Below are 12,833 nucleotides of genomic sequence, written 5' to 3' on the forward strand. Positions count from 1 at the left end.
GTATTGGAGTTTCAGCTTCAACATCAGTCCCTCCAATGAACACCCAGGACTGATCTTCTATCCATCAGGAACTCTAATTACTTGCATTTCCTTGTCATAATCACTGTACCTAGAAGTTTCATGTATTACTTGTAGTGAAAATAATCTGTTTCTTAAAGAGTATTCTCTCTATATATATTCTGGTTTGCACATTAATTTAATGACTAAATTATAAAACTTTCTCAGCCCTTAGAAAACTTCATAACATTGTCTCTCATGTATCTTATAATAGGGGTTTCTAGTATGACCTTTGGTGAATACATAAGATAAAAAAGAAAGTGTAACAAAAAATAGTGAATAGAACAAATATTTAGGCACCATATTTTTCATTAATTCAATACATTTACATTGAGCACCTACTAAATGCTAAGTGATATACTAGTTCTAGAGACACAATTGGAAGCAAATCACCAATTCAGCCTTCATGGAGTTTATCACAGAATTGTTTTCCCCACAAATTCATAAGTTGAGGTCCCAATAGTCCTCAGATTATGATTGTATTTGAAGCTGGGTCAATTAAAAAGGAAATTAAATTAAAAGAAGCAGTTATAATAGACCCTAATCCAATATGGCCCGTGTCCTTACCAGAAGAAGTGTGGACACACAGAGAGAACCAGAGGTATGCATGCACATAGGAGACACCATATGAGAGAGAGCAAGTGACCATCTGAAAGCCAAGGAGAGAAACCTTAGAAGTCAAGCCTCCAGACAGCTTTCGTTGGAAGTCCCATCTGCAGAACCCTGAGAAAATGCATTTCTGTCATTAAGTCACTAGTACTTGACATTTTGTATGGTAATGCTAGAAAACTAAAACACCATCTAATGAAGGCAGGAGGATACCATAAATAAAAATAATCACAAAAATATGGTTCTCTACCATGGTAAATATTGATGTGTAAAAATCCAAAGTGCTTTGCAAGTATGTATTAGGGAAAATTGACCTATTGGTGGACAGGAAAGAATTATCTCTGTAAACGCTATTTGAGCTAAGAGGTAACAGATGAAGAATGGAAGTTAGACATAATATGTTAATGCCCAAGGAACAGTGTGTATCAAAACCTGAGGTGGAACAGTCTTATGGACTCTGTGGGAGAGGGAGAGGGTGGGAAGATTTGGGAGAATGGCATTGAAACATGTAAAATATCGTGTATGAAACGAGATGCCAGTCCAGGTTCAATGAACGATACTGGATGCTTGGGGCTAGTGCACTGGGACGACCCAGAGGGATGGTATGGGGAGGGAGGAGGGAGGAGGGTTCAGGATGGGGAGCACATGTATACCTGTAATGGATTCATTTTGATATTTGGCAAAACTAATACAATTATGTAAAGGTTAAAAATAAAATAAAATTAAAAAAAAAAAAAAAAACCTGAGGGGAGTGGGTCTAGCATTAGGGATACAGGCTAAAACGCTTGCAAGTAAAAGCAACGGGGGAAATGATCTGAGTTGATTCAAGAGAAATAGATGGGAACTGGATAATGCCATAGGCAGAAACCATGTATACCCAAACATGATATCATCCTCTAAAATTCCATCTAGACTATATTTCCCAGCCTTCCCTGTAGTTAGCTGCGATCATGTGATTTTTTTTCCAAAAAAAAATGGGATTTGAAAGGATGAAGAATGGCAATCATGTGTGCTACTAAGGTGGTAAAAAGAAACATTTTTTGATGAAATTAAATATTTAATATAGTTTGAATTCATAGAAGAGGCTGGGAGCTAATCAGAGGGTAGCCCAGATTTCTGCATCTCACCAAAAATACTACCAAATATCAATAAAACCCAAATGTACATTTCGCTGAAATGCATGCTTGCATTTTTTATACTATATGACTTGCTATTTAAAAATTGACAATTACACAGTAAACATGTCCAACTTTGAAATAATTTAAAATGTTTAATATAGCTATGCTAATTTCTGCAGTTTGTAGCAGAAATATCACAAACATAAATACTAAACTGTCAAATTTTGTTTATTTCAGCTGAGCTATAATTCCAGTTTTTGTTTATCTCATCTGACATATATACATGCACATTTTCTTGGCATAATTTTTACTTTTAATTGTATAAGGGAGACTATTGAGTATGGAATGCTTTCAACATTTGCCCAAGAAGCCATTGTGTGAATGCTGTTTGTGGTTCAATAATAAAAATATCTATATAATTATGAAAAAATGAAAGAAAAAGGATCAATTGGAAGAGCCCAATGACCAATACAAATTATATTGGGCTTGCTTGGTGGCACAGATGGTAAAGAATCTTCCTGCAATGCAGGAGACTCAGGTTCGATCCCTGGGCCAAGAAGATTCCCTGGAGAAAGATACAGCTACCCACATGAGTATTCTTGCATGGAGAATTCCATGGTCAAAGGAGCCTGGTAGACTACAGTCTATGGAATCAGAAATGGTCAGACATGACTGAGTGACTAACACTTTCACAAATTATATGTGTTAATCACTCAGTTGTGTCTGACTCTTTGCAACCCCATGGATTGTAGCCCTCCAGGTTCCCATGTCCATTGAATTCTGCAGGGAAGAATACTGGAGTGGGTAGCTATCCCCTTCTCTACAGAATCTTCCTGACCCAGTGATTGAACTGGGTCACCTGTATTATAAATATAATCAAATAGTGTACACTCTAAAAAGCTTAATTTAACCAGGATGACTACATATGTACATAATAGTGTTTTCAATGGACAAAAGAATATCATACTGTTTTTATTATATGCCTGGTAAAAATATTTTTCTAGATTTCAAAATACCATAACATTGTCCTCTTTACTTGAGATGCCTTTATTCAAGGCACTTGTCATCTTAAAAAAACTTATAGTAAAAGTATTTTTACTTCATATTGGGCATGTCAGAGTTACTCACAGAAGCAAATAACCCTGTGGAAAAGGCAGAGGAACCAGAGATCAAAATGCCAACACCCGTTGGATCATTGGAAAAGCATGAGAGTTCCAGAAAAACATTTGCTTCTGCTTTATTGATTCTGCCAAAGCCTTTGACTGTGTGGATCACATCAAACTGTGGAAAATTCTTCAAGACATGGGAATACCAGACCACCTGACCTGCCTTCTAAGAAATATGCATGCAGGTCAAGAAGCAGCAGTTAGAACTGGACATGGAAAAACACACTGGTTCCAAATTGGGAAAGGAGTATATACAAGGCTATATATTGTCACCTTGCTTATTAACATAAATGCAGAGAACATCATGCAAAATACTTGGCTGGATGAAGTACAGGCTGGAATCAAGATTGCCGAGAGAAATATCAATAATCTTAGATATGCAGATAACACCATCCTTACGGCAGAAAGCGAAGAATAACTAAAGAGACTCTTGATGGAAGTGAAAGAAGAGAGTGAAAAAGCTGGTTTAAAACTCAACATTCAGAAAACTAAGATCATGGCACCCAGTCCCATTACCTCATTGGAAATAGATGGGTAAAAAGTGGAAACAGTGACAAACTTTATTTTGGGCATCTCCAAAATCACTGTAGAATGTGACTGCAGCCATAGAATTAAAAATGCTTGCTCCTTGGAAGAAAACAATACTGGATGCTTGGGGCTAGTGCACTGGGACGACCCAGAGGGATGGTATGAGGAGGGAGGAGGGAGGAGGGTTCAGGATGGGGAACACATGTATACCTGTGGCAGATTCATTTTGATATTTGGCAAAACTAATACAATTATGTAAAGTTTAAAAATAAAATTTAAAAAAAAGAAGCTAAAAGAAAAAAGAAAAGCTATGACCAAACTAGACAGCATTTTAAAAAGTGGAGATATTACTTTGCCAACAAATGTCCATCTAGTCAAAGCTATGGTTTTTCCAGTAGTCATGTATGGATGTGAGAGTTGGACTATAAAGAAAGCTGAGCACCAAAGAATTGATGCTTTTGAACTGTGGTGTTGGAGAAGACTCTTGAGAGTTCCTTGGACTGCAAGATCAAACCAGTCAATCTTCAAGGAAATCATTCCTTAATATTCATTGGAAGGACTGATGCTGAAGTTGAAATTGAAATCCTTTGGCCAGCTGATGCAAAGGACTAACTCATTTGAAAAGACCCTGATGCAGGGAAAGATTGAAGGTGGGAGGAGAACGGGATGACAGAGGATGAGATGGTTGGATGCCATCACCAGCTCGATTGACATGCATTTGAGTAAACTCCGTGAGTTGCTGATGGACAGGGATGCCTGGCATGCTACAGTCCATGGGGTCACAAAGAGTCGGATATGACTGAGTGACTGAACTGAACTGATGATGCCTGATGTGTGTGGAGAAATTCAGTGACATTTTATCAGATATATCTTTCCATATAATGATACTTTCCTAGGATAATATATCTCATTAAGCATTTTTCTATTAAGAAAGTATAAAAAAAACTTTTCTGAAATAAATATAAGAAAAAAATCTTATCGAATGTTGGCTGTGTTCAAAATACTTCACTGAGTCATCTTATTTATTTCCCCGTCAAACATATGTGTACTCTTGAGGCAGACCCAGTCCCCTGTGTTGAATTGGTTACAGCAATGGTCCAAGTCTGTTCTTGACTCCTTGAAGCTGTGCTTCTTGGCAACCTCTTTCCACTTAACGCTGGGCTCAACTATATGACTTAATTTAGCTAAAATTACAGTAGCAAAGTTATGCAAGCCAAAATGTGAGAACGATTTTCACATTGGGTCTTGCCCTCTTACTGGTCTCAGAACCATGCTGGCTGCTTGCATTGTGAACATGCCCAGACTAGCTTGCTGATAATAAGATATACATAGCCTCATCACAACCCTCACTGCTTACCGCCAGAATGGACAGTAAGTCAACTGCCAGATCATCCAAACCCCGGAGCACATGACCCAGTCTGAGTTTATTGGGGCCTCCTTCAGATGAGCATAATTACTTAGTTAATCCATAAACATGTGAGCAATAAGCAAATGATTATCATTTAAACTGTAAAGTCTTGGTTTATTTAGCAGTAATAGTTGATGTAATTTACATGTATCTATTCTCTTTTAATTTACAAACAGAGCCATGGATTTAGTGCAAAATATTCACATGTACATTTAATAAAATATGATTTCTTTCAGTTTCTTGACATTGAATGTAGCTGTGTGTCCTAGATCTGGCCAGTGAGAAGCAAACAGATTTTAGTAGAAGAGGCATTGAAGAAGGCTATTGTGTTCCTAATGTAAATGAATATCTTTACATTTTATTTTCTCTGATGTTTCTCTGCCTGGGAAATGGATAAGATGCCAGGGATGCAACAAAATCTCATAAAAAATGAGATGTCACACATTTTTAGATAGACAATTAGGATACTAGAAGAGATTTGTATTTACGATGACCCAGCTGCATCAAACTTTGAGATCATAGTACCTCCTTCCAGAATGGCATTTTATGTGAAAGAAGCAATCCAGCTCTTCTGTTACTTTATTCTTTGTTTAGTTTCTACAGATGAAGCTCTATACATTACTAGCTAATTTGAAATATTGGAAAACAATATTTAAGATCTTTATTATTCTCATAATATGTATTTATTAATTGGATTAAATGTGCAATTCCAAAAATATATTAAGCACATATACTGTGCTATGTATTATTTATTGTTTAGTACTATTCTACAGTTATTCCCCACTGTAGTTCATTTCAGAGTCTTTAAGACTCATTTCTTTATTTTTAGACCATTTCCTAGAAACATAGTTCTGAAAAGTTCAATCGAAAACACTTCAGAGGACTTCATAACAGTGAAAAGAGAAACAAGTTGGAATATGTTGCAATATTTCAGGTAAGGAGGAAAGTAAAGGTGAAAGTCACTCAGTTGTGTCAGACTCTTTGTGATCTCATGGACTATACAATCCATGGGACTCTCCAGGCCAGAATACTGGAGTGGATAGCCTTTCCCTTCTCCAGGGGATTTTTGCAACCCAGAGATCAAACCCAGGTCTCCCGCATTGCAGGTAAATTCTTCACCAGCTGAGCTACCAGGCAAGCCAGGAAGAGAAGAATGAGTGTCTAAACTAATGAGAGACCAAAGAGAAGAGGGCAGTCACACAAATGTTTTAAGAGAACACACAGTCCTGTGTGGGTGTGAAAAAGTTGGAAAGAGAATATTTCTGTGGTGCTATTGAGATTACTATGAGAACTGTGATGAGATTTATTACAATACATAAATTTTGAACTGTTTGTGCAAGTCCCCATGTAGTGAACATGTGGTTAAAGGATATGGATATGCATGGGAAGAATGAGAACATTATTTTTTTTCATTTTTACATCTAGCATAATGATCAATTACAATGGATGCTGATTAGAATATTCTATAGGAGAGCAACAGTTTCATATTAGTAATGAATATGCAAGAGAGAGGTGAAGAAAAGAGGAAAGGGAGGGGTGAAGAAAGAAAAAAGATATTAAAAAAATAAGGAAAATTATTTAGAAGCATTTAAATTACAGAATACTTCCTCATGTGCAAACGCATTTGAAGAATATTTGACAGAATCATAGACCAACTAACCTTCATTCAAGAAATATTAATTGGACTCCAGTATATGTCAGGCATTTTTATAGGAACAATGAGGATAGTTCTGTTCAAGGTATGGTTTGTTTTCCATTTGGGGAAGGCAAACACTGAATAATTGAACAAATCCAAAATTTAGATATTGTATAGATACTGATATGCATGCTGAAAAAAATAAAACAAGGACATTTTGACAACTTTTGATAGTATTTTTAAATCTAACTGTCAATATACTGTGGCCTTTGGAATGGTCTATGCATCACAAAGACACGACTTTATAGGGATTCTCATTCCCTGATAAGCAGTAACACACCACTGGTAAACTGGAAATAATAATAATAATAAAGATTGTAGGGCTGTTTTATTGAAAGAAAGCATGTAGGTGATGTCCTCCTATCTGGGTTTGCATGGACCTAAAAGATCAAAAAGCAAATCCATTAATCCTGCTGTCAAAAGCAGCCAGGGTGTCTTTCCTCAAGATGCTCTGCACTTAAAGTTACTGTATTTTTATTTGACTGTAAATAAGATAAAACAAGTGTGCTAAAACATGTATATGTTTTCCACAATATCTAAGGATATTTCCATAAAGGAGCTACAAATAATAATTTTGATCTAAAACTATAGAATTTCTTCCCTTCAATTCAGTGGCACTTTCTTGAAATTCTACATCATTGAAGTATGTGAAATTCCACTTAGACAGCAAGTCTGAGAGTTTGTGTGTGTGTGTGTGGGGTGGGGGGGAAGGTGGTTATTTCCCATCTTCGAAAGCTCTGTGTCTTTCCAAGCCATATAAGGTATCAACTATTTCCCAATCTCTAGGAATCATCAGTTGGGAAAGGCAATGGCACCCCACTCCAGTACTCTTGCCTGGAAAATCCCATGGATGGAGAAGTCTGGTGGGCTGCAGTCCATGGGGTCACTAAGAGTCGGACACGACTGAGCGACTTCCCTTTCACTTTTCACTTTGATGCATTGGAGAAGGAAATGGCAACCCACCTCATTGTTCTTGCCTGGAGAATCCCAGGGAAGGCAGAGCCTGGTGGGCTGCCGTCTCTGGGGTCATACAGAATCGGACACAACTAAAGCGACTTAGCAGCAGCTATGATTTCATCAATCATGTGGGATACTGTGATGACCTATTAAAATTGTAAGATGGCCAAGTTTTTTGAAGCATACATTATACATAACAAACCAGAGAGCCGATGTTCCTCTGAGACAAGATGGAAATATCCCTCCTGAGAGTCTATAAATGTTTAATATTTGTTGTCTTTAGTATGAATAAAATGAAAAAGTAATAACAGCGAAAATATCACTATGAGATTAATTTAGTAACCACAGTAAGGAACTGAGAAGTAGTCAACATAATATAATTTAACAAACATCCTAAAATTCCAGTGATTTTACATGGTAAGATTTATTTCTTGCTCACACATAATCTGATGCAGCTGATCTAGTTTACTGAATTTCCTGGGTAGCTATAACCACTCAATTGATGTACTCATGGATCTGAGGTTTCTTCCATCACATGACCCTACCATTTTAGAGTACTTGACTCCAGTCCTGTAAGCAGAAAAAAGGATATAAGAGACTGTAATGACTGTTTTACATTAAGGATTAAATGTATTTTGCTTCATATTTCCCCACAGTTGATCACATAACCTGCATGGATAAAAGGAAGATGGCAAAGCAACCATCCTATACTTTCAAGGGGCAAGTATAATAATTAAATTAAATATATTATTTAACACACTCCAATTAGGGTCAAAACTTAATTAAGCTTATGGGAAACACATGTCATTTTCCCCAAACTATAAGATTTTACATTGGATTGAAAAGAGCCATGATAGAAATCATTTCAGGTTTCATTTCAGGTTTAATTGATGGTTGAAAATCTGAGCAATCTTTTAGGAATGAAATTAGCTAACTCATTAGTTAACTATTTTTAAAGGAAGGGTACAATCACTAACTACCATTTAACCCTTGTCCTAAATAGAAATCAATATTTATATTGATTTATACATATAAATATCAATATCCAGGTATCAGAAAAATTATTAAAGGTTTTGAGAATATATTAATTATGACTATGAATTGTAGGGTAAGAAAAAGTGGTCACTATGGACATTTGGATCCACCTGTGACTACAATATATCATCCATGTAAAATCCATTTATCCCTTTATGCTTATGAGCTCTATACACACCAGCAGGCCACAGTGTATGTTTAGATATTAATGGTATTAATTGTATATTAGGCCCAATATTGCATAGGAACCTGGAATATTAGGTCCATGAATCAAGGGATTGGAAGTGGTCAAACTGGAGATGACAAGAGCGAACATCAACATTTTAAGAATCAGTGAACTAAAATGGACTGGAATGGGTAAATTTAACTCAGATGACCATTATATCTACTACTGTGGGCAAGAATCACTTAGAAAAAAATGGAGTAGCCTTCACAGTTAACAAAAAAGTCCAAAATGCAGTACGTTGATGCAATCTCAAAAATGACAAAATGATTTCTGCTCATTTCAAAGGCAAACCATTCAGAATTAGAGTAATCGGAGTCTATATGCTGACCAGTTATGATGAATAAGCTGAAGCTGAATGGTCCTATGAAGATCTATAAGACCTTCTAGAACTAACACCCAAAATGGGTATCCTTTTCATTATAGGGGACTGGACTGGAAAAGTAGGAAGTCATGAGATACCTGGAGTTAACAAGCAAATTTGACCTCAGAGTACAAAATGAACCAGGTCAAAGGCTAAGAGAGTTTTTCCAAGAGAACACACTGGTCAGAGCAAACACCCTCTTCCAACAACACAAGAGAAGATGCTACACATTGACATCACCAGGTGGTCAATACCAAAATCAGATTGATTATATTCTTTGAGAATATTGAGAAGCTCTATACAGTCAGCAAAACAAGACAGGGAGCAGATTGTGGCTCAGATCATGAATCCTTAATGGCAAATCCAGACTGAAATTGAAGAAAGTAGGGAAAACCACTAGACCATTCAGATATGCCCTAAATCAAATCCCTTAAAATTATACAGTGGAAGTGGCAAATAGACTCAAGGAATTAGATCTGATAAACAGAATGCCTGAAGAACTATAGATGGAGGTTTGTGACATTGTACAGTAGGTAGTGATCAAAACCATTGTCAAGGGAAAAAAAAAAAAGTAAAATGGTTGTCTGAGGAGGCCTTACACATAACTGAGAAAAGAAGAGAAATGAAAGGCAAAGAGAAAGGGAAAGATATACGCATTTGAATGCAGAGTTCCAAAGAAGAGCAAGGAGAAATTAAGAAAAAAAAAAGCCTTGCTCAGTGATCAATGCAAAGAAACAGAGGAAAACAATAGAATGGGAAAGACTAGAGATCTCTTCAAGAAAATTATGTATATAAAGGGAATATTTCATGCAAAGATGGGCACAATGAAGAATAGAAATGGTATGTGCCTAACAGAGGAAGAAGATATTAAGAAGAGGTGGCAAGAATACACAAAGAACTATACAAAAAAGATCTTCATGACCCAGATAACTAAGATGGTGTAATCACTCACCTAGAACCAGACATCCTGGAATGTGAAGTCAAGTGAGCCTTAGGAAGCATCACTATGAACAAAGCTAGTGGAGGAGATGGAATTCCAGTTGAGCTATTTCAAATCCTGAAAGATGATGCTGTGAAAGTGCTGAACTCAATATTCCAGGAAATTTGGAAAACTCAGCAGTGGCCGCAGGACTAGAAAAGGTCAGTTTTCATTCCAATCCCAAAGAAATGCAGTGCCAAAGAATGCCCAAACTATGGCAGAAATGCACTTATCTCACACACTAGCAATATGCTGCTCAAAATTCTACAAGCCAGGCTTTAACAGTATGTGAGCCATGAAATTTCAGATGTTCAAGCTGGTTTAGAAAAGGCAGAGGAATTCGAGATCCAATTGCCAACATCCGTTGGATCATTGAAAAAGCATGAGAGTTCAAAATATATATATATATATATATTTCTGCTTTATTGACTCTGCCAAAGCTTTTTACTGTATGGATCACAGCAAACTATGAAAATATTTTTAAGTGATGGGAATGCCAGACCACCTTACCTGCCTCCTGAGAAATCTGTATGCAGATCAAGAAGCAACAGTTAGAACTGGGCATGATGGAACAACAGACTGATTCCAAATCAGGAAAGGAGTACGTGAAGGCTGTGTATTTTCACCCTGCTTATTCAACTTATATGCAGAGTACATCATGTGAAATGCCAGGCTGGATGAAGCACAAGCTGGAATCAAGACTGCTAGGAGAAATATCAATAACCTCAGATATGCAGATGACACCATCCTTATGGCAGAAAGCAAAGACGAACTAAAGAGCCTCTTGATGAAAATGAAAGAGGAGAGTGAAAAAGCTGGCCTAAAACATTTAGGAAGCTAAGATCATGGCATCTTGTCCCATCACTTCATGGCAAATAGATGGGGAGACAGTGGAGATAGTGATAGACTTTATTTTGGGGGGCTCAAAAATCACTGCAGATGGTGACTGCAGCCCTGAAATTGAAAGGCCCCTTGGAAGAAAAGTTATGACCAACCTAGATAGCATATTAAAAAGCAGAGACATTAGTTTGCCAAGAAAAGCCCATTTAGTCAAAGCTACAGTTTTCCTGTAGTCATATATGGATGTGAGAGTTGGACTGTAGAGAAAGCTGAGCACCAAAGAATAGATGCTTTTGAACTGTGGTGTTGCAGAAGACTCTTGAGAGTCCCTTGGACTTCAAGGAGACACAATCCATCAATCCTAAAGGAACTCGGTCCTGAAAATTCCTTGGAAAGACTGATGCTGAAGTTGAAACTCCAAATACTCTGGCCACCCCATAGGATGAACTGACTCATTGGAAAAGACCCTGATGCTGGAAACGATTGAAGGCGGGAGGATGACAGAGGATTAGATGGTTGGATGATATGATGTTCATCACTGATATGATGGACATGGGGTTGAGTAGTCTCCAGTATTTGACAATACACATGGCTTGCTGCAGTCCATGGGGTCGCAAAGAGTCAGACACGACTGAGTGACTGAACTGAACTGAGACCAAATGTCCAATAATTCTCAACCATTCTGTATATTTTCCCTTTCTCAAAGCTTAATTAGGCAAGTAAATAAATACAATATCTTTGGTTCTTTTGTGCAAGCTTTGAAGGAAACATCACAATATGGACATGTGGCATTGAGCTGTTATTGCTGTTCGTTTCCTGACATAGATATGTACCATGATTCAGATAAATATATTTAGGGAAGCACTGGGACTCTGCTTTGTAAGTACTAAGTCAGGCTTTTGTTAGCTATATTATATAATAAAACATAATCATATTTTATTTTATTTACTATAGTAAATAAAATAAAATTTACTAATAGTAATATAAATGGTAAAATTTACTATTAATAGTAATAGTGAAATAGTAAAATTTATAATAGTAAAATTTACTTTGACGCGTAAAGTAAATAATTCATTACAAGGTTACCTAATAATTATTTCTTCAGTTCAGTTCAGTTCAGTCACTCAGTCGTGTCTGACTCTTTGCGACCCCATGAATCGCAGCATGCCAGGCCTCCCTCTCCATCACCAACTCCCGGAGTTCACTCAGACTCACATCCATCGAGTCAGTGATGCCATCCAGCCATCTCATCCTCTGCCTTCCCCTTCTCCTCCTGCCCCCAACCCCTCCCAGCATCAGAGTCTTTTCCAATGAGTCAACTATTCATGAATTCATAATTAGTTGAATTTTCTCAGAGACCTCCAAAGTTAGACTATTCTTGGATATTGGATGACTGGACATGTTCTTGTAACCACATGTTAATCATATTAGCTTTGATTCTTTTTAAACATTTCTATGTCTCTTATACCTGGACTCTGAAGTTTGTGATCCATCCAGCCACACTAAAATCAGAGAGCCCATTTCAACTGAAACCCTTTACTACATCATTCATGAGTGCATTTTTTTCAGTCTGTGCTTCTCTCACAGATCTTATCCTAAACATTCTGGTGAAGGAAATTCATTCTAATATCTCTCAGATAATATAAATAGGCAATGTTTTCAATTAATGTGTTAAAGTGTATTCAGCATTTCTGTCTCTCTGAATCTGGAATTAGATATTTTTGAATCCCAGTATACTCAATTATCATGTGATTTCTATCTGTTCAATGTAATTTAATAACCAAATTTGCATTACAGGTTTACATTAGAAAACTGAGTCACCACGGGAGGGAGAAAGATCAAGATGGTAGAGT

Source organism: Bos javanicus, chromosome 9 (assembly GCF_032452875.1).
Source record: "Bos javanicus breed banteng chromosome 9, ARS-OSU_banteng_1.0, whole genome shotgun sequence".
In the NCBI taxonomy this organism is placed as follows: Eukaryota; Metazoa; Chordata; class Mammalia; order Artiodactyla; family Bovidae; genus Bos; species Bos javanicus.